The sequence below is a fragment of the Mus caroli genome, unplaced genomic scaffold (assembly GCF_978045245.1).
Source record: "Mus caroli unplaced genomic scaffold, Mus_caroli_1 scaffold_16, whole genome shotgun sequence".
NCBI classification, from domain to species: Eukaryota; Metazoa; Chordata; class Mammalia; order Rodentia; family Muridae; genus Mus; species Mus caroli.
The window spans coordinates 64,044,041-64,069,468 of record NW_028227271.1 but is presented as its reverse complement, the minus strand read 5'-3'; positions in this window follow the sequence as shown (position 1 = coordinate 64,069,468).

Sequence of the window (25,428 nt, the reverse complement as noted above, 5' to 3'; positions counted from 1 at the left end):
TTTTGTTACTACTTTATAACTGTAATTTTGCTATTGTTATGAGTTGTAATGTAATTATTTGATATGCAGAATATCTAACAAATGAATCCTGAGAAAAATGTCAGTCAATACCTAAAAGGATCACAACCCACAGGTTGAGAATTGCCATTCTCATTGAAAACCAGTGAATAAGATGCGCGGGCATTGCAAACTTCTCTGCAGAGGGGTTGTTGTATCAGGTTTTACGTTTTGAGTACAAGAAGTACAGGTTCGAAACCTATTTCTGCTCCTCTTTCCCCTAGAGACTTGAAATGAAAACCCTTCACATCTGCATTACATGTTTTTCTCATGTGAATATGAAGTCCTAGCAAAGAACTTCCCATCAGCACAGTTGCCCCCACTGGATTATGGTGGAAGCAGTTAGTTTTACAGATAATCTTCAGAAATAGAGATCATGATATTTAATATTTCAATTTCACATAAATACCCTTATCAATTAGTTTTCCTGTACCATTTTTAATTTACAATCAATATCATTTTAATTTCCATGACTTTTTATTCCTCAGAGTGTGTATATAAATTCTGTTATAATCATATTATATTAAAGAAGGAAGATTCTCAGATTAAACTTTAGTTGTATAGATAAGGAATTCAGACCTTCTGTGAAACTTATCAAAATCACACAGGTTCTTTGTGCCAATATAAGATTGCTACTTTTTTCTCTCTTCCTTATTTTGAGGTTCCATTATCCTACTTTAAAAGTCTTTATATCTTTAGATTATTACCAGGTTATTTAAAAAACTATAAACAAAAGATAATATTACTCTTGGTTGAATGCATATTTTTCTTCTCTTTATGGAACTTAACACTACCAATTCATAATGTATAATCTCTCTGCTGGAGGTGGGCTCTATAAGTTCTCTCTTCCTACTATTGGGCATTTCATCTAAGGTTCCTCCCTTTAAGTCCTGAGAGTCTCTCACCTCCCAGGTCTCCGGTGCATTCTGGAGGGTCCCACCAACCTCCTATCTCCCAAGGTTACCTGTTTTTATTCTTTCTGCTGGCCCTCAGGGATTCAGTCCTTTTCCTCACCCAATACCAGATCAGGTTCCACCTCCCCCATACCTCCCCATCCACTCCTACCCCCAGGTTCCTCCCTCCTCCCTCCCTCCTCACTTGTGATTGCTTTCTTCTCACTCCCAAGTGTTCCTGAGGCATCCTCACTTAGTCACTTCAACTTGTTGAACTTTTTGAGTCCTGCAGACTGTATCTTGAGTATTCTGTTCTTTTTTTTTGGCTAACATCCACATATTAGAGAGTACATACCATGCATGTCCTTTTGGGTCTGAGTTACCTCACTCAGGATGATATTTTCTAGTTCCATCCATTTGCCTGCAAAACTCAAGATGTCCTCATTCTTTTTTTTTTTAAATACACTTTATTAGGTATTTTCCTCATTTACATTTCCAATGCTATCCCAAAAGTCCCCCATACCCTCCCACCCACTCCCCTACCCACCCACTCCCACTTTTTGTCCCTGGCGTTCCCCTGTACTGGGGCATATAAAGTTTGCAAGTCCAATGGGCCTCTCTTTCCAGTGATGGTCAACTAGGCCATCTTTTGATATATAAGCAGCTAGAGTCAAGAGCTCCAGGGTATTGGTTAGTTCATAATGTTGTTCTACCTATAGGGTTGCAGATCCCTTTAGCTCCTTGGGTACTTTCTCTATTAAGAGCTGAGTAGTATTCTATTGTGTAAATGAACCACATTTTCTGTATCCATTCTTCTGTCGTGGAACATCTAGGTTGTTTCCAGTTTCTGGCTATCACAAATAAGGCTGCTTTGAACATAGTGGAACATGTACACCTGTGGCATGGTGGGACATCTTTTGGGTATATTCCCAAGACAGTAGTACATCAAGTGAGGGATGGAGTTGCCATCCCATAGTCACAACTCTGACCCATAATTGTTCCTGTCTGGAAGAATTACAGGGACAGAAATGGAGAGGAGCCTGAGGAAAAGAAGGTCCAGCTACAGGCCCAAAGTGGAATCCAGCTCAAGGGCAGGTCCCAAGGCCTGACACAATTACTGAGGTTATAGAGCACTCACAAAATGGGACCTAGCATGACCACACTCTGAAAGACCTAACAAGCAGCTGAAAGAGTCAGATGCAGATTTTGTTGAATTAGGGAAGGCTGAAAGAAGCTGAGGAGAAGGGTGATCTTGTAGGAGGACCACCAGTCTCAAGTAATCTGGACCCCCGAGGTCTCTCAAACAGTGGGCAGCCGAACAGGCAGCATATACTCACTGATAATGAGGCCCTCAACACACATACAGTAGAGGACTGCCGGGTCTGTGTTCATTCAGAGATGATGTACCTAACCCTCAAGAAACTGGAGGCTCCAGGGAGTTTAGTGGTCAGATGGGATGGGGGTTGGGACATTCACATGGAGACAGGGGTGTGGGGAGGAGGATGGGTGGAGGGAATAAAATATAGAGTGTAAAAAAATTAATTAATTAATTAATAAAAATATAAAAAATTGAAATCAAGTAAATATCTAAAGAAAAGGAAAAATGTATAAACTCTCATTTACTCTACATTCATGTTCATTTTTTCTACTTTTTAATTTAAAATTTTAGAGGAAAAGAACTGTATTTTGCCCACTCCTTTAATAAGATAAAACTAATTTATTTATTACTTGTCATATATACTTTCTCTACAATAGTACACACCTCTAAGCTCACTCACCTACCAAGTATTAATGGCTTACATCTGTATTCCTGGCACTCAGGTGGATAGAAATACAGACATGAGGTAGGTAGGATAATAATCCAAAGATGAATTGGCTATAGAATTCCAGGCCAGCCTAAAAGATATAGCAAGTTCCTATAGCAAACAAACCCATAGACCTTAAAAATAATAAAAAATTGCATGAGTGACATTAAGTTGAATTTAAAATATTTCCATCTCGTCTATAAAACACAGTGCAATGTAATTATTGGTCAAATTACCTACCTGTTGTCATAATAACAGACTCAGAAGCTTTAAAGAAGATGGAGAAAGGACTTGATGGAGATCAGTAAAGTTGGAATCTGTTCTACTCTCATTGTTGGTGGAATTTATTTCATATTTAGTACTCTGTCAACTGTAAAGCCACCACAAGAGCAATCCTTGGTTTGCATGGGGGTTGCCTTAGAAACAAGCTACATGCTATTTTAAATTGACCGAGACAATTTTAAACCCAAACTAGTTAAATAATTCCCACTGGCAAGTTGGCAAGAATAACTTCAAAATTTACTTGCATATAAGTTACTTGTTACATGGGTTATTTTTTCCACAGAAGTAATGTTAGTGACTGATGTTCTGAGAGCTGTAGGGAGAGCCAATGAGTCTTGTGGACACAGGAATATTATCCTTATATTAGTCCATGTAAGGAACATTATTCCTGCGGAAAGCACTTTCCATTGAAGAATTATATCTTTATGAGTAGGATGTAAAATGCCCCAAACATTATTTTCTTTCTTACAGACATCTATATATTATACAACTACTTTTGGAAAAGTGAGATTACCAATGGGTAAAATACAGATCTTAAGTTTAAATGGGTATTTTAGCCTATCTCCTTTGATGGCAAAACTGTTTCAAATGTGTACACTTTCTGAACATACTATTATTGAAACCTTTGTTTCCTTCAGGATTACAAAAATCACAATATTGCTGCTATTTTTTGCTTATGAAAAGTACACTGGGCTATACTGGGAGTTGAATGTCAACTAACATTTATTTTGATGTAGAATATTTTCATACACCTTTGGCATCCTTGGCTAAGCAAAGATAAATTTTTGACCTGAATTAAAATACAAATACAATGAATATTTATTCTTGTGTTATATTAACTTGGTAATTGAGGAAAAATTGTATTCTATTATATACATTTGTTTCATATGGCAAAATAAATTCAAGAGAGTGGCGAGTTGATCAAGAAAATCATTATAAAGTTACTAGATAATGTAGGTTTTTCACTGATTTTGATGTCTGTAGGCACATGTTTCTAGACATGAAAGGAAAAGAAATCAGAAAGGACGATATTGGCCAGGTGACTATGTAAAAGTATTTATGATTTCTTGATATAAAAGCAAAATTTAAACATAAAATGTCCTCTCTGTTAAAAACAAAATCAAGGGCCCTGAACTCAGCTCAGCAAGTTACAGTACTTGTTACCCAAGCCTTCACACCTCAGCCTAATACAGGAATAAACTGTGGAAGGCAGACCTGACTGCAGAAAGTTGACCTCTAGGTGCATGTGTAGCACACACACACACACACACACACACACACACACACACACACACACATACACACACGAACGCATGCATGCACACATGCATGCATGCACCCACCCCACTCTCTCTCCTCTCCTTCTCTCTCTCTCTTCCTCCCTCTCTCTCCTCCTCTCTTTCCACTCTCTTTTGATTTCTCTCTCAACACCAATAATAATAAAAATTTAAAAACTGGAAAAACTAAATCAGAATTTATATTGATACACAACAAGGGACTCTGTGGGCTACCCCCACCTCTCTTCTTGGTAATGAGTAATTTCTTTGAGATAAATGTAACTGAAATCATGTTGCAATTAATGTTATTTGGTGTATAAGAGAATGTCTTCCCATTTGTAACAGTTCTCCATGCCCATGATGTAACATTAAGACACAATAAAATTTCCCAAATTGTGTTACTATCTCCAGTCCCAAACCCCTAGTTTGATTTTTCTTTCTTAATGATTTTTTCCATTCTTAAATTCAAAATACTAAGGAAAAAAACCCTGCCCTGATCCTTGAAGAGACACTGAACGTTTCTTTTGCTTAGGGTCATACACAAAGAATTTAAATAATCATAAGGGTTAAATTGCATCTGTCAGAGAGTTCTACCTTTTGGGCAGTTATGAGCTGCCTTTATTCAGCTTAATGATGAAGATTTGACTTTGTTGGATTTTTCTTCTTAGTAAATGAATGGTGCATCTTTCTTTAATTGTGATTCTCATCAACCATTTGGCCCAGTAATGGTATGCAAATTAAACCTTTTAAAAATTAATGCTAACATTTATTAAATAATGCATCATACAAAAAGTTAATTTGAAATTCCAAGTTGGGCTTCTTGTCTGCTCATAAGAAGGTGGATTTACGTGTGTGTGTATGTGTGTGTGTGTGTGTGTGTTTACATATGTGTGCACGTCCACATCCACGCAGTTCTCTCAAAACATCTTTATAGCCTTTTGAATACCTTAAGCATTTTTCAGTATTTGCAAACTGATCACTACAGGGATGGTTCCTCGACAGAGAATGCTGTTCAGTTTGATTTGTTCTCTGGGCTTGAGAATCTGTCTCACTGCTCTGTCTTTTGCAAAAGAGTACTCAAGGATATTTCCATACCAACACTAAGGTGGTTTCATTAATATAAATATGCATTTAATTTACACAATGGTACAGACCACATGTGTTGACAACTTAAATGTTTGTAGCATCTTCACCTAGAGCCAAGTGAACTGATATGCAGCTTTGTGAGTCAGTGATTTTAAAATTTTGATTTGGGGAATTTAAGTAAAGTTTGTGATTATGATAATAGGATAAGCATCATCTGAGAACTCTGAGCCATTTTAGTGGGTAGATTGGGCCAATATTTTGGCTTTGTCATGGTGAGGAATTCAACTATGGCTGCATGCATCCTAGCTTAAGTTCTCTACCACTGAACTGTATTGTCAGTCCGTGGGAATCCTAAAAATATGACCAATGAGATATAAATGCCCATTCAATTGATTGATTTTGTGTTCCCACATTCTTATCTCTTATTTCCTTATCTTTGAAAGGTGAAGCAAAAATCATACTTGAGGGTTTTTAAGCTTCCAATAAACAATAAACTTTAAGCACACATGATTGTTCTTATTTATTGTATGTACACACTCATTATTTTGGGATTGGGATCTTGGCTATTTCCCTTTCATCATGAAGATTAGCTATACCACTTAAATGAGTCTCTGAAATTTTGACAGTAGCTTAGATTTGACCTATTAGCGCAACACTGAGAGTCAACTTATTTATTTTCTTTGTGTTCTCTATAGGATATACTATGGAGAAGAACGTAAAATTCCTAATTGTATTTGTTGAAGTAAAGTTACTATTGTAATATTTTGTCACACAGGATATTATTATATATCTTCAGTGAAAGAAAGTCCTTTAAGAGAACCATTATGGATTTGATTTGTTCTTTGACATTAAGAACACAGTTTGGCCAGGTGTGGTATACATGTTATTAATCTCAGCTCTTGGCATACTGAGATAGAACAGTCCTAAGTTGAGGCCAGCATGTATTACATAGACATTTTAAGCCTACCATAGGTTAGAAGGTAGGATCCTGCCATTCTCGTGCCCCAGCATAATTTGAATCAGGTAATCAGTACATAATAATGGTGAATGTGACATAATATATTTTCCTCTCTCTGACAGTAAAATCCTTAGAACATGGATTTGAAGAAAGTATCAGTAGCTCAGGAGATTTTTATATTAACACCTATACATAACAAATGTAAGACAGTGAAAGCAAAGTTAGTGTACTGGACAGTTCTTCACATCTGAATACTGTACAACTGCAAGTGAGTTTTACTGTGATACGTTGAGGCAAGTCAGTTTCTCACTGGAATCTTTAGCTGCTTCACCTTTACCTGGCATTCCTTTATACCAGTCTATTTTAATTACAATGAAATACTTTAAAGAGTCAAGAAATGAAAGCGAGAACTAGTCTTATAAATAATTGATAGTAGAGACTTTTCAGGGTAACTATGCTTTACTTAGTGGTAAAGTTCATACTTTATGGTAGCAACTCATACCACTATCTCTAAGATTACATACACTATTATTAATCTATTTCTTAGTCTATTAATCTTATTAATCTATGTCTTACTCCATTGAGAGATAATTTCAAGTACAGGAGAGAATCATTAAAAGGGCCCCCAATGGAGGAGCTAGAGAAAGTAACCAAGGAGCTAAAGGGATCTGCAACCCTATAGGTGGAACAACAATATGAACTACCCAGTACCCCCTGGAGCTCGTGTCTTTAGCTGCATATGTATCAGAAGATGGCCTAGTCGACCATCATTGGAAAGAGAGGCCCATTGGTCTTGCAAACTTTATCTGCCTCAGTACAGGGGAACTCCAGGGCCAAGAAATGGGAGTGGGTGGGTGGGGGAGTGGGTGGGGGAGCGCATGGGGGACTTTTGGGATAGCATTGGAAATGTAAATGAAATAAATACCTAATAAAAATTCTTTTGAAAATATATCATACTGATAAAGTTGTAAATATTTTCCCTAAGGAGTAGTGGATCAATTTAATCATTTATATAGAGGGGGGAAAAATAGAATAAGATGTGGAAACTAAAATGATAGACAAAATAAGATCCTGCTCCTATGGAGCTGATGCTCTAGAGAGGGTGAACTGAGATAATACAGGAATTAGTCAAGTGAAAATGGCCACAGAAGGGAGATAAGCATAAAAACAGAACTGTGCTCTAAACATGCCTACCTGGATACAGAGCAGAAGAAATGATAGACAAGTGGATTGATGATCTGCACTCTCAGAAAAGTCAAGATTTGCAAAGGATTCTGAAGTGGCACAGCTGCCATGCCAAGTTAATGGCAACCTGAGTATGTAGGACAGACACATCTACTGTGACCTGGATGACATGGGAATTAGAAAAGATGGTCCTGGGTGAGCTAGAAATGAAAAACAGGGATGAGCTTTTTTCAGAGGGGCTCTTAAACAAACCTTGATTACTTTAATCTCTTCTTGGTGGAATGGATCATTACTGGGAGTTTCTAAGCAGGGACATGGTATCAGTCAATTCATATTATAGGAGAAAAGTTTCTGGGCCCTGTACATATAATAGTATATAAGAAGTGTAGGGTAAAGACAGGAAAGCTGGAAAGTGTGCAGTTATCCAGTAGATAAAAGCTGACGGACTGGACAGCAAATGTAGAGATGATATACCTACACGGATCCAAAGCATCTTTGGGAGTAGAATCCACAATACCTGAAGCAGTATAAGTAATATGTAAGGACAATAGAAAATCAAGAACTGCATCTTGATCCAAAGTAGATGATGTAGCTGTTTAGTGAGAAGGAAGGCCCAGGTGGGGAAATAGTCAGTGGTGGGGGAAGGTGTAATTGCTACTTAAGGTTGTGTTTACAAAACATAAGGTGAATGGATTAAGACAAATGTATTTTTCTTTTGGTCTAGGGGTCTGGAAGGTCTAAGGTTAAGGTTCCAGCAGTTTCCATTCCCAGCTTTTATGTCAAGTCCTCAGTAGTAGGCCCTCTATATATCCTCTTTGCTGTGCCTTCTGGAAGAGACAAAAAAATCATATTATTAGATTGGGATCCTATGCTTATTCCTTTGCTTCATATTATTCAACGAGTTCCTTAATCTAAATATAGACAGATTGGGTTGTGAGGTTAGAACACCTGGATTATTTTGGAGGGTTAGAGGGAAACAATCAGAAGATGTTAGGAAAAAAATATGGGGGAATGGCTAGAGAGAGCACTACTAGAAGCAACAGAAGCCATGAAAGAAAAGCTTATTAAGAAGTGTTAATTTCATTGATTGTTGTTTTAAGGCAATTAAGGACAGAACCATGATGATCATTTGACTTAGAAATCTACAAGTCATTGGAACAAAAAACAGTTTATATGAAATGATAGGGTAGCTTTATAGAATTAGTTGGGTAGTGTTCCTTCTATTTCTATTTTGTGGAATAATTCAATGAGTATTTGTATTATGTCTTCTTTGAAGATCTGATAGGATTCTGCACTAAAACCATGTGGTCCTGGGCTTGCTTGCTTTCTTTCTTTCTTTCTTTCTTTCTTTCTTTCTTTCTTTCTTTCTTTCTTTCTTTCTTTCTTTCTTTCTTTCTTTCTTTTTGGTTGGGGGACTTTTAATGACTGCTTCTATTTCTTTAGGGGTTATGGGACTGTTTAGATGGTATATCTGATCCTGATTTAACTTTGGTATTTGGTACCTGTCTAGAAAACTGTCCATTTCATCCAGATTTTCCAGTTGTGTTGAATATAATCTTTTGTAATAGGATCTGATGATCTTTTAAATTTCCTCAGTTTCTGTTGTTCTATCTCCCTTTTCATTTCTGACTTTGCTAATTTGGATACTGTCTCTGTGCCCCCTGGTTAGTCTGGCTAAGGGTTTATCTATCTTGTTGATTTTTTCAAGGAACCAGCTCCTGGTTTTGTTGATTCTTTATATAGTGCTTTTTGCTTCTACTTGATTTATTTCAGCCCTGAGTTTGAATGAAAACACAGACATCTATGTTCTTTGAAATAAGAAGAGCTGAGTTGCTGTCATGTTGGAAGAACTTATGAATATTGGATGAAATTATTGCCAGTGCAACCAATATTCAGTATAATGTGGGTGGCAGTGACTGAGAATACCATTAACACACTAGTTACATAGAGAACTTGAGCCATTCAGAGCATGATTTTGCTGATGGGACTTGTTCATTAATTACATCAACATGCTGGAGACTGAGGTCTTCAACTCCAACCCACAGTGAATCACAACTTTGTTCTGATATTCACAGGTTTGTTTAATAGTAATTCTAAAGTTGACAGTCTTCACTCAGATTCACTGAACTATGTTACACGAACTGTACTACAATGTAGTTCTCTCACATTCTGGGATACTGGAATATTCCTAATCCACAATCTATAGAATACTGAGGCATCCTATATGAAAACATGTTTCAAGGTGATGAGATGAATTTATCCTTGGAGAATTCTATTTTTAAGTTGCAGGTTTAATACCAAACTCTTCATTCAAAACAAACAAGCAAAAACTACTGCATTGTCTGTCTGTCTGTCTGTCTCTCTAATCTCTATCTATCTATCTATCTATCTATCTATCTATCTATCTATCTATCTATCTATCTATCTATCTATCTATCTATCTATCTATCGCTATCATCTATTTATCTATCATCTATCTATCTATCTATCTATCTATCTATCTATCTATCTATCTATCATCTATCTATCTATCTATCTATCTATCTATCTATTTATCTATCATCTATCTATTTATCTATTTATTTAGGGGTGGTGTACCTGTAGTGTCAAGGGTAGGTTAGAAGATATGTGGGGGTTGGTTATTTACTTCCATCATGAAGGTCCTACATTGAACTCAGGGTCTCATGGTTGGTAACAGGAGCCACCGAGTCATCTTGCTGGCCGTTTGGTGTAAAGAATGATTGTAGCTCTCTAGTTTAGAACTGTATTTTGTTTTAGGATTCACCTGTCTGTTTTTCTTTCCCTTTGAATGGATTAAAGTAGTTACCATGGGAGGAATCACCCCACCCCCCCACCCCGGGGGGAGATGCAATACACAGGTCTACTCTCCACAGTAGCAATTCTAAGACAGAGCAAAGTACAGATATTATCTGTGGTGGTTTCAATATGCCTAGCCCAGGGAGTCCCACTATTAGGAGGTATGGCCTTGTTGGAGGAAGTGGGTCACTGTGGGGATGGACTTTGTGACACTTTTTCTAGCTGCCTGGAAGAGAGTCTGTGTCTGGCTTCTTTTAGATGAAGATGTAGAACTCTCAGTTTCTCCTGCACATGCCTGCTTGGAAGCTGCCATGCTTCCTGCCAGGATGCTAATGGACTGAACCTCAGAACCTGTAAGTTAGCATCAATTAAATGTTGTCCTTTATAAGAGTTGCCTTGGTCATGGTGTCTCATAACAGAAATAGAAACCCTAACTAAGACAACACCATCAATTACAACTTGATAAATCAGTGAATTTTGTTAGAGTTACTTTAAAAAGTATGGGTGAGGGGTTACTTACAGGAGTAGAAATGACTGCTGAACATCTGCATTACCAACACCCATCCCAAGATGGGTGACAGACAACAAAAAAATAAATGGGAAGTCTGGAGCATACTGCATACCCTACCCCCAGATCAACATATTGCAGAGTATCATTTCTAAAGAGGATACTTTGATAGCAAAAAGGTTAGTTAGTCTAAACCTCTTATAGACATCTTGACTGTTTTCTGCTTCTCCCAGGCATCTGGTCTTGTCTCAGAGTCCTCTTTATAGTTTGGATTGGTTTAGAGTCTTCTTTGCGGCTTAGCTCTACTTAATTTTCCAGGAAGGGGCCTAGTGAATCTTGTCAGTTTCAGGGACTTCCTGAAGCTATTTCTAGTTGTTTATCTCTTTTCTTAGGCAGCTGCCCTGTAGGATTGAATGTTTCAGCCTCAGAGGAAACTGTTATACAAAAGTAGGAAGACAGGGAGTCTTGAAATTGCTGTTTCCTTTGCTCCTTATAGGAAGATAAATTCAGACTCAAATTGTCTTTCACACTGAATTTATTAGTATACTTCCATCATTTGTAATTATGATACAGATGTCCTAATTATTAAGTCAGTCACACTCATACCAGTTTTGTTGTGTGGTCAGTGAATGCCTAGCACAGGAGACATGTGTTGCTTTAGGCTAAAGCTTTTCAAGACTTATAATGTCCTCAAACTGAGGTTAGCTACGCTACAGCTTCAGAGATTTTTTATGTTAAACAAGTTACCCAAGTGATTGTGCTCAAATATATTTATTTTCAAAAGAAAATGGTATAGCATATGCCAAGCTAAGAAAAGAAGTCCATTATACTCATAAATGTTGTGAGATAATTAAAGTCAATGTTATTCAACCATGTTGTAGCAGATGACAAGATTGCATTTTTTTTTTCATTTAAAGCTGATATTCAGTGTTTAAATGTAACTAAAATAAGTGACAGCACCTAAATAATTAGGTGCCACTGAATCTATAAAGACATATTTTAAAATAAGAATCTCAAAAGGAAAGTAATTCTCCCTCCCTCTCTCTCTCTCTCTCTCTCTCTCTCTCTCTCTCTCTCTCTCTCTCTCTTTGCCACAAATATCTGCTAGATAAGATTAAATTAAAAACAGATAAATGCATGGTTATTGGACTCTTCTCCTCAATGGGGTCACAAAGGAAGTTGTAACCTGGGCTAAGGCAAGGGGTTTTTATAGATCTTAGGCGAGTGGTGATAACATTTCAGCTAGGAGCTGGTATTGTGCCCAATTATAATCAAAAGCTGAGTCCCTGGGCTGGCACTCTTGGATAGGTTACTGGAAACATGAGGGCAAGGGGTGTTGCTGACTTGTCGGCCAGGAGTTTTCTCCCAGAGGTTGGGACTGAGAGGAGGGAACACAAGGTTTCCCATCTAGTGTAGGGGCAAGGAGGGGTTCCAACCAAAAGAAAATGATTAATTAAGACAGTTCACCGCAAAAGGATTTTCTGCCTAATATTGACCCTGCCCTCACCACAGTTGCTCTCATTCCCATCCTTTTTCCTTTACATTCCAACATCCCAGGTTCAAACCAGTGAATAAAATTCAGTGGAAGAAAAGAAATAAAAACACATGACGGGAAAAGGATAGTGGTGTAGAGGCATTTTGAATCCAGCAACATGGCTTCTTCGGCTGGAACAGACTCACCTTTAATCCCAAACATTGTAGATAAGGGTAGTCTGTAGAAGGAATCACCCGTCTGAAAGGGATATTTAATTGAGGAGTAAAGGGAGTAAGGAATCAAAGAAAGATTTGACAGAGTGAGTCAGAGAAAGGATGCATCCAACTCATGGGACTATCGGGGAAAGGAAAGCTATTTAAAAGCAGTGCAGGGAGAGTCACTTTGGTCAGTAAGCTGGCAGTCAGTTCTGTTCAGTGTCTGTCCATGCAGGAGGCAGTGTAGTGAAGTTGAGTTCGGTTCTGTTCAGTTCATGCGACAGAAACAGTCCAAGCCAGAGAATAAAGAAGAGCCAGAAGATTAGAACAAATTGCTAGAGTTAGTTTGAGGACAAGCAGAGCATTTCCTTGAGAAGCCAAGAGAAACCATTTGAATCAGTCAGTTTGGAGAGGAGTTTGGGCCAGAACAGCTGAATTCAGAGATATCTAGAAAGAGTGCAGATATTCAGCATTAATCCCCCGAGAGGACAATTATATCAGGTGAATTAAAATTACTTTTACAGAGGGGGAGGGAAGGAAGTAGGGTTAATCTTTTTTCTCTATATAAAATTTTGATTTACATTTGTTACACACACACACACACACACACACACACACACACACACACACACTGGCCCTGGCTTGCCATAGCTTGCATGTGGAGGTCAGAAGACAAGTTGGATTTCTTCTTCCATTGTGAGAGTCCTGGAGTTGAGCTTAGGGGTGTGACTTGGTGACAAGCAGCTTCATCTTCTTTGTCATCTCACCCTGCTCTAGGAGACATCTTAAGCTGCCTTTTCTCCCTCATCTGTTTCAGAAAGTAATTTGCAGCAACAAAATTACAGTCTTGTTGCCAACAGGCTTGCTCAGTAAGGCCTGAGTTTGACCTCTATCTAATGGCAGAAGGAAAGGATCAGCTCCATAGATGTGTCATCCCACCCCTCCATATGCACATGCATATGTCCATGCATGTCCACCACACACAGTGACATGGCATCCCATATGCACATGCATGCCCATGCATATACACCACATGCAATGATAGACAGTGAAAGGAAGCAAGAAAATTCAAAGACATATAGACTGGTCAAACCAACAAATAAATCAGGGAAACAGACCAGTGCAAAGATTATTGTTTGTATAGAAGAAGATAGTCTGTTTGTATTCAGCTGTTCAAGGTTGGCTTTCCGGGACCCAAAGCAAAGAAAGGCACATCATCATTTATATAGAACTTCAGTACAATCCAGGAAAGACAATATTTTAGCAAAACATATCTGTTCCAGGTTTCTTTCATCGTCACTCATGGAAGAAATGCAGTGTGAACTTCTTGACAATATCTCCAAGCTGATCACAGCTAACAGCTTTCCATTCTATTTCCCATGTTAGAAACAGGTGGTAAGGGCTGTGAAACTGTGAATCAGTTGGATCTGTTGCCATGCTTACTCTGTCCAGCTGGATAGATACTAAAGTCCGGATTCCCTCAAAAGTAGAATTTAGGCTAGGAGAAAACAGGACGTCTGTCTCTTTCCTATCCCTGGAGTGTCATTGAATGCTTTTCAGACTGTCCTTATGAAAGTCTTGGGAAGACAGAGAAGGATAGACATTTTATGGTTTCTGTCTTTTACTTGAGTCACCTTTTCTATTTTCGCGTGTCAATTTTTATTCTGTTTTACAAAACTAAATAAAAACTAATCAGGTAACATCTCATGGTTCTCTTTTCACATATAAGGTTAAAACACAATTTATAACTTAAATGTAGATAATGCAAGGAAGAAACCAAAAAGGTAAAAACAAAAGGCCACCCCACATCTATTTTCTCTTCACTTTTGGAGACAGTGTAGTCACACCTCATCTCTCTCTTTGTCTCCTTCGCCTCCTCAGTAGGCATTCTCTGCGGTGAGTGCTTATTTAAAATTAGAACACATATGCCGTGGTCATGTGTGGAATACAGAGGAGCATAGGGAGTATTTTTGCACACGCATTAACAAGTAAGCACGTGTGCATACGCTTGTTCCCTTTGCTTGCTGTAACAAGGTAGGTTTAACTCTCAGCCAGTGCACACACACATGAAGCATCTGACTCACTTGTGTAGCTGTGTGCTGTAAGTTGTGTTGACATAGCATGGTTTCCTCACCTGCCATACATATTTGTACATATTTCAGTGTTTCCTCTGACTTGCATATAGTCAAGTAGAGGTTGTTATACTCTTATCTTGATAACATGGATTAGATTAAATCTCTAGGATCAAATCCTAAAATTGGGATTGCTCATTGATGGTCCTGTATATTCATAATTTTAAGAGAGAGTATCAAACTTTAAAATGTCTGAACTGCTCTATTCCCCTACAAACAGTGTTAATTTCCTCCAAACCCTACAGTTTAGTAGTAAGGAAATTAACAATTAAAAATACTCTATTCAAAAGTATGTGTATGATGCAGGTGCAGGCATGCCAGGGTACATATGTGAAGGTCAGAGGACAGAGCTTGGGTGTGGGTTCTCTCCCGCCATCTTGTGGAATCTGGGGGTACTCAGATCATCAGGTCTGTGGACAAGTGTCTCTACCCATTGAGCCATCTGGCCAACACTACACTTAATCAGGTTTTATGTACATTACGTGACTTTGGAAATTTTGTCTCTGTTAGGTCTGTAATCCATGCTGACTGACTGACTGATTGTATTCTCTGCCTTTCTGATGTGCGATATGAGAGACTTACCCCTTTGTATTAAACAATGCAGTAGAAAACTCTGGAGTATTAAAAGACTCAGCAAATGCTGTGACAGTGCAGTAAGGAAAGGCACTATGCGAAAGACCAGAGTGCTCATTTTCTAGTTTAACTTGGCAGATGATCGGCTGTTTGACCCTGCTGTTTCACTGCTTCTCATGAATCAGAAGATACAATAGGATCTACCTCTGGCTTTACTAGGATATCAAGTCAGGATGCACAGAAAGTATCTAGACACTTTCTCTGCTCTCAGATTATAGTGATTGACATTTTTCTGCAAACTTAATTATTTTAACATTCTTTGCTTCCCAATTTTCACTATTCAAAAGGGGTTGCAGAAAACTGCTTTATGCAGGAAACTTTTGGTACATGGTTCAGATAATTTCTCTAGAGTTTAAACTGAGAAATGAAATCAAATAATGTGTACTGTTTTAAAGCTTTTTTAACTGATTTGGTTTAAATTACACTACAGAAAATGAATGCATTGGTTACTTCTACTAATTTGTATTCACACTGATGGTGGAAAAGCCAGGGGCCGTTCTCATTACAGCCACGATAGCGTTCAAATTCCACGTTGAAACCAGCAACTGGTTTTTTTTTTTCTGCATTTTTATATGTGTTAGTGAAAATTTTTTAATAACATTTTAAAAATAGCTATCAATTGTAGTATTCAGTGGCATATCTTTCATATTTTCCTAGAGTTTAGTAGATGCTTAATTTTTATTTATTAAGCCTGAGGAGAGTTTTAGACATTAACCTATTTCTGATACTATTATTGTATGATATAAATATTGAGTTGTAATTTGCTAGTAACCCATTATGCTGTGGCTTCTAACTGCCCAAATCCTTCAGTCTTTCAATATTTTACATCTGAGAAAAATGAACTGGTAGTAAAACTCACGCCTTTAAAATGTAATGCTGCCTCCCAGGCTGCAGAAGGATGTGTGGCTTCTAACCCTTGTCTTCATTGAGGGAGTGTGATTGCATAGGAGTCAGGATACACAGACACCATAACATGTCTAGGCTTATTTAGTAAGGGAAGAGATGACCTTGCAAACACGAGGACTTCAATCCCATTCCTATCACCCATGTAGAAAGCTGAAGTAATTGCACATGCTTGTAATGTCAGCCCCGAGGAGATGGAACCATGTAGAGATTTCATTGGCCAGCCAGACTAGACCACTTGAGGAGTTCCAGGTCTGTGAGAAGAGACATTGTCTCAGAAGCCATGGTAGGTAGCAGCTGAGCCATTTCACAAGAGTTTGACCTCAGAAACTTTACACAGCAAGGCATGAATGTGTATTCCCTTGTGCACACATAGATACACAATACCTGCACAAATATACATGTACATTAAAAAGTATCTACTTTTATAACAGGTTAGTTTTGCTTTTTTTCTAAGTATTTAACTTCCTCAGTATCTTAACTGAATATATTTCCTATTATTTTTAAGCATCTTTCAAAAGATATTAAATTATTGTATTCACTGTGGTCTTAAACCAGGTACGTGTTTTAATTAATTCTTATTTCTGTTACATTGTTGGAGGCAATCCTCTGTTTCTATCAAGTCCAACAATTGTTTTAGTTATTATTTTGGGCTTGAATTCAGTATGAAATATAGAAGAAATTTCTAAAGGACTGCTTTGAGACACAATCACACTGAATCATCAAATATGTAAATTACTTGAGAAACTTGACATTGTTCCCAATGCTGTTAATTTCTTGTAATATTTCCCATGAATATTATTAATTAAATAATTCCTCACTTTGAATTTATTAATATTCTTTTGTGGTCTTGAAATGATTAAGTTTTTTAAATGTTTCATAGATCTAAATAAATAATTCTTTGTATGAAACACAATCTAGAAATATTTACGTTGAATGACCATGTAAATTCAAATTCTTTATATCCCTATAATTAAGCACCATATTATCGAAAACATAAACCTTTCAGAATCATATGGAAGGACATCACTGACCTCAGGTTGTCCAGTTCTCAATTCAACATTTCTCAACTTGCAGTCAGTTTTGCTTCATCCATATCTGTATTATGTTGCTTATTCCTGAATTACTTTAAGAACATTCTAAATATATAATATTATAATAATGATTTTATATAAGCATGAAGATAGAAAGGACCTTTGAAAATATATTCACATCATTATTACTGTTGTGCTAAAATAAATCAACAGTAATAAATATTGAATTCCTCCTGGTTAGCATTCTATTTTCTAATTGTCTCAAAGGTTTTTATTTCTTTCTTTTGTTCCTTAATAGTTTGTTGAAAGAAAGATCTGCATAGAGTTTAAACTTTTGTGGGTGGTGAAGTTTTATGTTTTTAATATTTGATTAGCTTTGACATTCTTCCCCTTTCTCCTAGTATCCTAATTTCTTTGTAGAAGAAATCAAACGGTTGCTTTTCTCGTGTCCCACAGACTATATGATATTAGTTGAATCACCATAGTCTGGTTTGTAATGTTCTTCTGTTCTCCGCATTTGCCATAAATTGATATCACATATAAATGCGTTATCAGGTTGAGGTTCTATTTCTTGTATGTGGAGCTTGAGAGGTGAGACTGTCCTTGCATCAGGAGTCACATTATGTCACAACTGTAGCTGCTCTTGTGATGTTAGCACTTGGTAATCTTTATCCAGCTCCATTATTTTACTATGAACACTAAGTAGTGTTTTTCAAAACTATTTATCCTTAATAAGTAGAAGAGTTTTCCCCCCTCTATTTCAAGTCACCAAGCATGCCCCTAAAGTAGGTGAGGGTCCTATGCGTCCATAGCCCTGATATTTTCCTTAGGCAATAGCTCTGAATCTGACGGATATAGGACCGTGGTAATTTCTTAAAATGAGGAGAAACAAAAGTGTGACATTTGTTCCAGTGCACATATGTTTTGCTCTGTAGCAGAAATCAGTGACCAATCATGGTACTCTTTCCTCCTGAACTTATACACAAATATCATAGTGCCTTTTCTCTGTTCCTTTAGTTCTTCTTCAACTCCTGGGCAGCAATAATGAGAATGAGGTAGACTCACAGCCCTTATCATATATATGTCCAGGCTTATTAAAATATGAATTTGATCCTTTTGTTTCTGCCTGGAATGGAGTAGGCACTCAATGAATATTTGCTGTTGAATGGGAAAATAATAAATTTAGACAGAAATATTTCAACACAGATGCAAATAGATTTCACATTCACATTTTTAATTTTAATTGAATATTCATGGGATCTCCTTTTCTCCAAAATTTTTCTTAATTCACAGTAGGTTTAAAATTATTATGAAAGTTAGTTAGATATCAAAGATTTTTTGGAATTTTTTTTTTAATTTTAGTTGAATTCTTGTGAGTAGTAACATACCTTAATCCACGAAACCATTCCTGGAAAATATTTACGATTTCAAACAATCCTACCAGCATCAGTGTGGTTAGCATCCTTAAGTTCCAAAGATCTTGAATTTGAAATTTGAGTGTAGAACAAACTTCCTGGTGACTTCAGCAAGGAGTAGGAGGTATATAATTGAATTTTACTTTGTTTTTAATCTTTTGTTTATCCCCTTGCCTGTCTTTCTTTTTACTGAAGTTTTGGTATCAACATGAATCAGAATAGATTGGAGATCATAAGAACTTGATCTGAATACTTGACAATTGTAGCTTGATTCACAATTTGTTAGCACAGAAACAGAAGTAGAGAAGGGATTTCTTCTAGAAATCAGCAAACAGTTCAGGTATGAGACACAGTGATCGGTTCTCTTTGCAGGAAGCCTTGTTGCTATTTAGTCTGTGCCCTCAGCTTTTTAAAAATTTTGCAGATTTCTTGGTTGCCTTCCACAGTATTATTTGAAAACTATTATCTCAAATTTCATTTTAAAATCCTCTCTCACAATTATATAAAAGGTTTATATCAAAAATCTGTGCACATTTATCTTCATCTATGACTTCACTGTTTCTTTGATTGTTTGGATCATGCAGGCAGGCATGCATGCCTACACACACACACACACACACAGAGGCAGGCATGCACGGACATACACACACAAACACACACTTATACACACAGTAAGGCATGTACGCACACAGAGGCAGGCATGCTCACATACACATACTCTCTCTCACACACACAGGCAGGCATGCACACATAAAAACTCATACACACACAAGAAGGCATGCACATATAAACATACACAGGCAGGCATGCACACACACATGCATATACACAGTCATACACACACAAGAAGGCATACACATACACACGCAGGCAGGCATGCACACATACATATAAACACACTCACACCCATACTCGCAGAGTAGATGACAGTCAAGGGAGATCAAAATTAAACTAAAACAGTAAGACACAGTGTATCAGTGCTCTTTATCCCGTGACTAATGGCAAGGTGGCCAAGTTGTGTTTGCCTAATTCCAAATCAAATGCATTTTCCAACAGATCACGCTAATCTGAAATCATATAATGTGTCTGGATTTTTTTTTAAGAGGAAAAATAGTGGTACACTAAGAATTAAAATGAGAATTTTGTAGGTGTTGGCATATGGCTACAAAGATGATTGAAGCACCCGCACCTCCTGCATACAGTCTTGTTTTTAATGATGAATAATTACCTAGCTTTGCTGGCCCCTCTTTATTGAAGGCTTCGTGGCTCAGATTGAAGAATTCTTCACGTAAGATGCACTGACTTTTCAGTTCAGAGCATTCCCTCGCTAGAAGTAAAAACTGCTTTCTAATAACTCAGGGACAGTAACTATTTGAGCAGGCATGAATAGTAATCATTAGATTATTTATGTCTCCTATAACTAAATTTAATCCAAAAATCTCTACAATTCTGTCTTCCTAGTAATTAATCTATAAAATCATGCGACTGTGAGTGCTTACAATCTCTAAGAATGTGTGTGTGTGTGTGTGTGTGTGTGTGTGTGTGTGTGTGTGTGTTGTATTCCTTAGTGGTAGCAAGATTGTTTTAGTATAAATGAACTCCTGTTGCAGTTTGTCTAATATCCAGAAATTGTGGAATTCTAAATAGCATTCCTGCATGTCTCAGGAATCTCTCTTGGCTATGAAGTGTCTGAAGGCTTTGAAGACTGATTTTCATTACAAGATGGGAAACACCTTTATAAATATATTTAAGAACTGTTACAACCTTCAATTTGAAATGGATCCTCATGAGGCAAAGCCTAGGGAGGCAGAGAATGCCTCCTTTTGACATGAATAGCCTGCCTGTCTATGGCAAAGGTATGGTGTTTGTGGTTTTTCAAAATCAAACCGATTCACATTCTTCCTGAGAAAAGGGTAAGAACCCATAGGGCACAGCCCTCAGGCCTAAAGGGCTTTTAAAACTACAAATGAAGACATAGATATCACCTTATTCTATGGATGTTCAAATGGTTCAAAACAAGATAGCAGTTCTGGTTGTGTGCATGCCAGGGAATGTATCAAAACTGAGATTAGCTAATCCTAATAGAAACTAAAGGAACCTGGGTAAAGGCAACCGGGTACTTTCCTTAACTGAAAATCAATCCTTTGTACAATTCAATTAAAATCATCAATAAAAAAAAATCTTATTTCAAAAGTCCTAAGCAGCAAGCCTTCCCACAGAGCCCATCCCACAGACAGGAGCCTGCTCACCGACCTCTGAGCCACTTGCTGCCTGTTTTAATAAGTATTCAGAAATTATACTCAGACTTCAAAAGCAATTGTGAGGAATTGTTAGCAGGTTTATTAATGTTTTATGTTTTATTAAAAGTTTGGGTGTACATTTCACAATGAGCAACATCAAAAATCAGACTTTCTGCCTGTAATTTTGCTTCCTCCTGTCTTTCTGCCTTTGGGATTCTCTCTTCTCCTTTCATCAGCTGCCATTTTCAGCAGCATGCAGTAATTTCATGGCTCATTGCAAGCGCTGAAAACCTTTGAAACCACAAATGCTAACCTACCTGGCCTGCAGCCATTTAGGAAGAGATTAATTTAGCAAACAGAAGCAAAACACTTTCTACTTCTAGCCTGCGCATAATTTCACTTCTATCTATATTTATTTTACAGTGAGCAGCGTAATGACAATTTCAGTAATTGCAACTCTATAAAAATTTGCCTACCTAGCTTATCTCACTATCACAAGACTGTGAGTCAGTCAAGATTAGAGAGAGAGCAGCATGTGAAACAGCGCGGGCTGCATTCCAAAAATACGGACCTGCTGGAGAAGCTCAAGTGATGCTGTGCACTTGTTTATGTCCTTATCTATTGGGCAACTGCTTCTTCCTGATGTTTGGATTGGGACGGGTGTGTACCTCTTTAATTCATGGTGATTTATGGGGGCCACTCTTCTTACAAACAGACCAATGTATTTGAAAGAGTAGGAGCACCAGCCCACTTCTGCAGACTTTGTTACAATTGGCTGTTGCTTTCCAGCAATTCGAACAGAAGAGAAATTCCATCTGGGGCAAATTTAAACTATCATACTTGGAAGGAAATCAAGGACTAAATTAGCTCACAAACTGTTAGCTAAAAATAAAAGTTTTATTGTTTCTTCTCCAACTTAAAAATCCCACCATTAAAATTAATACTAATTATATCTACTGTATATTGTATGCATACTTTCTTTCAAGAGATCATTCATTGCTTCCCTTTATTCATGCTCTTAGTTGTTACACAGGCACACATGTGCACATCATACACACATATGCACATATGCACTTGCACACACACAATGAATCCAGACAGAAGTAATGCCTCAAACAAAATAATATTTAAGAAGCAAGAAAAAAACACATAATGAAAGTTAAAGTCAACCAATATATCAGAAAACATTTTATGGTTAATCCAACAGGGAGTAAATGCAAGGTGAATGTTGGCTAGAAGAGACTTCAGTGTGAGCCTGGAGACCTGAAGTGCTGTAGATTGACGCATAGTGAATGCAAAGCCTAGGACAGGAATGTTACATTGCTAACTGATACATACGTCAGAGTGGGAGGCTCTCTTGGTAGCTGATTACAGTGTTTGCTGTACAAAAAAAATAATTCAGAGATGGGGATCCAGAGTTGATGAGTGGACCCTTCTGGCTTGGTTTCCTCCGAAGAGTTAGGAATTGAGTGGTCACTGAACGGCCTTCAGATACTGGATGGTTTCTCCAGTACTGCAGAATATCTGTGCTCTCCATTCTAGTTTGCAGAGATACTACCTCTGGTAAAACTATGCACAAAAAAAAACGGTGAAAAGGGGAGCAGCTAAGAACCGTGTGCTCAGGGCTTTTCTACTCTGTACTGTGCTCTATGCCAAGTTACAGCACTTGGACATGACTCTCTACTTCTTCACTTAGATATGAATATTCTGTGCGCTATAAAGGAAATTCCATGACACTAAACTTGTTTATGCTCTGTTTCTATATTAGCTAATTCATTTAAGCATACAGATACACAGACGGCAGAAGGATGACTGGCCAACCCCCACAGATGTACACCTCCAATCTGGCATCACATGGCATTCATAAAACAAATCAACACAGCCTGGACCTTTTCCATGGTTTGTATTATACGATTGGTGTTCACAGAATCCTGGCAAAAAATAAATATTTCATATTAAAATTGGTGGTAGTAAAAGAGTAAACTATTTCTTTCTGTTTTTTGAGGGAACTTGCTAAAGTGCTTGATCAATATCCTAGCCATATAATAAAAACTGAAATCAACACAAATTGAACAAGAAAAGCACATTCATGTGCCTGCATATCATATCATAAATAGCATTTCATTGCTTTGAACAATTGATAGTAATTATGCTATTTTAATGATCGTTTTGAAAACATGTCACATCTTAGCAGTAATGCTCAAAGAATCATAATACCACATGACACAATCAAAGGAGTGGCAGAAATATATTCATAACCACCTTTGGTTATTCTGTAGGAATGCGTTTCCTAACCAAATCATTACTGCAGGTGGAAGGTGTTGACGAGTATCTTGCAATTAGTGAGCCTAAAAGCACATCCCAGCTGCAAAGTCAGGAGTAACCTCTTATTTTGGGAGAGGTTAGATTAGTGAGGTTTTGTTTTCTTTTTGTTCTCTAATGGGTAGTTTTTGCCTCCTTTTTGCTAGAGATTGCAGTCTACTGAGCACTGACCTAAGAGTCCCACTAGGCTGACCTTCAGAATGACCTTGAGAAAGAACCCTGTTTGATCCTCTGGGACCTTCAGGTCCTAGGCTGTCTCACCTTATAGCCTTTTTCTCTTTTTCTCCCCAGCCTTAGAAACAATGAAGTCCAAGGATCTATTCTGTTTATCCTGGGTTTTATGACAGAAAAAAAGAATGTTAAAGGCAGTGTGCTGGAGCAGGAAGATTTTGCTCTTTGGATTCTGATGAAGGCTGCAACCTTAATGCCAGCTCTGCTTTTTCGTTTGTACAGTTTTAAGCGAATACCTTTCTTTCCCTTCAAGGGTCTGAATATTTATTTGCCATTAAAATTTGTATGCTAAAAAAAAAATAAATAAATAAAATTTGTATGCTGAAATTCTAACCTTCAACCTTAAGCAGCAGGGCTTTGGGGAAGTGAGTCCTGTGAGCAGAGCCCTCATGGGTGAAATTAGTACCTTCACCAAAGAAGAACAAGAGGCTCTGTGGAGCTTCCCACATGAGAGGTCACAGCAAACAAAGGCTGTCTGTGGGGAAGCAGGGTCTCAGAAGTCTCAGGATCACCTGCACCTTGATCTTGAATCTTCTTGACTGCAGAAGAAGTGAGAAACAGTTTTTTGGTGTTTATAAGCTTTCTAATTTGTGATATTTTGTATAGTGATCTGAAAGAATATCAAAGCAATTCTTGATCATTACTTGCTCTGTGTAAAACAAAAATAAGGCAGCTAATAAATACTATTGACACAGTTAATAAGCACCATGTTTTTAAGACAGAGATACTAGGACACCAAGGTGTAAAGTGATTGCTTTTTTTCTGCTTTGATGCTGAGTCTTCTGATACGACACTGTTTCACCTTGAATCTCTTGGGAAACACTGCTCTTTAATGGGTGTTACAAAGATGTCTTTTTCTGGTCATTTTTTCAGCTTGGTTTTCTGATACTTTGTTTATTGAATGTCTTTGTTACATCTGAATTTAAAATCTCACTTGGGATGTGTCTGAATAATTAGTAGATATCACTAATCTATCCATGAGCCTTACCAGGACTTGCTATTGGTACCAGTAAGGCAGAAATGGTTTTCCACAAAAGTGGTCCGGGTGGAATTTCATAGTCACAAAGGAAAAATGTGGTTTGTGAGATACAAATATATTATTAATAAGGTAGAAAATGAATTCATTCTTATTGAACACTATAGTTTGAATTCACTGTCCTTTGGATACACCATATTTTTATGTAAAAGACAGACAGAATGTCTTCTTTTTTCTTGCCTAGCTTAACAAAAACAAAAGATAGGGCTACAGATATTGTTCAGTGGTTACATACAGCAGCTGATTTTCCCGACACTCTGGGCTTAATTCTCAGCACCTAGCTCAAAGCATCTGAAAACTTCATTCCCAGGAGATCAATGGCCTTTCTGACCCCCACAGTCTCCAGGCTGTGGTGCATGGACATACAAGCAGGCAGAACACCCATATAGAGTTAATTAAAATGAATAAAAATTTAAAATAGTAGTAAACAAAAAATAAAATTACAGTTAAAAAATAAAACAAGATAAAAACCCCAACAGATAGCCCATAGATCATTAAACAAACAGCTCAGGGCCAGACATGAAATACTTTACTTTGAGATATTGATGGAGGAATCTCAAAGAGTCTCCTAATGATACAGAATTTTATTAAACCCCTACTTCTGAAGATCCAAGGTATGTGGGGGAATCACATTGCTGTTGACCTGGATGTTCTCTCCCTACTGGCTAACTTCCATACTGCTAGTGAGTGTCCCCTGGCTACTGGAGAGAGAAGTTGTCAGTGGTGCTCCCTGGATGTGAAAGCTGCAAGCTACACTAACCACCATCTTGGAAATGCATGTCCTTTGCATCAATAGTGGCATGAATGTGACAGGAGTAAACAACAGCTTTCTGGTTGGATTTAATATCTTCCTCATAGAAAAAGAACTAATGGCCAGTGCTCTACTGCTGGCCAATAAACAGTAGATGTGAAAATCATCGGCCCT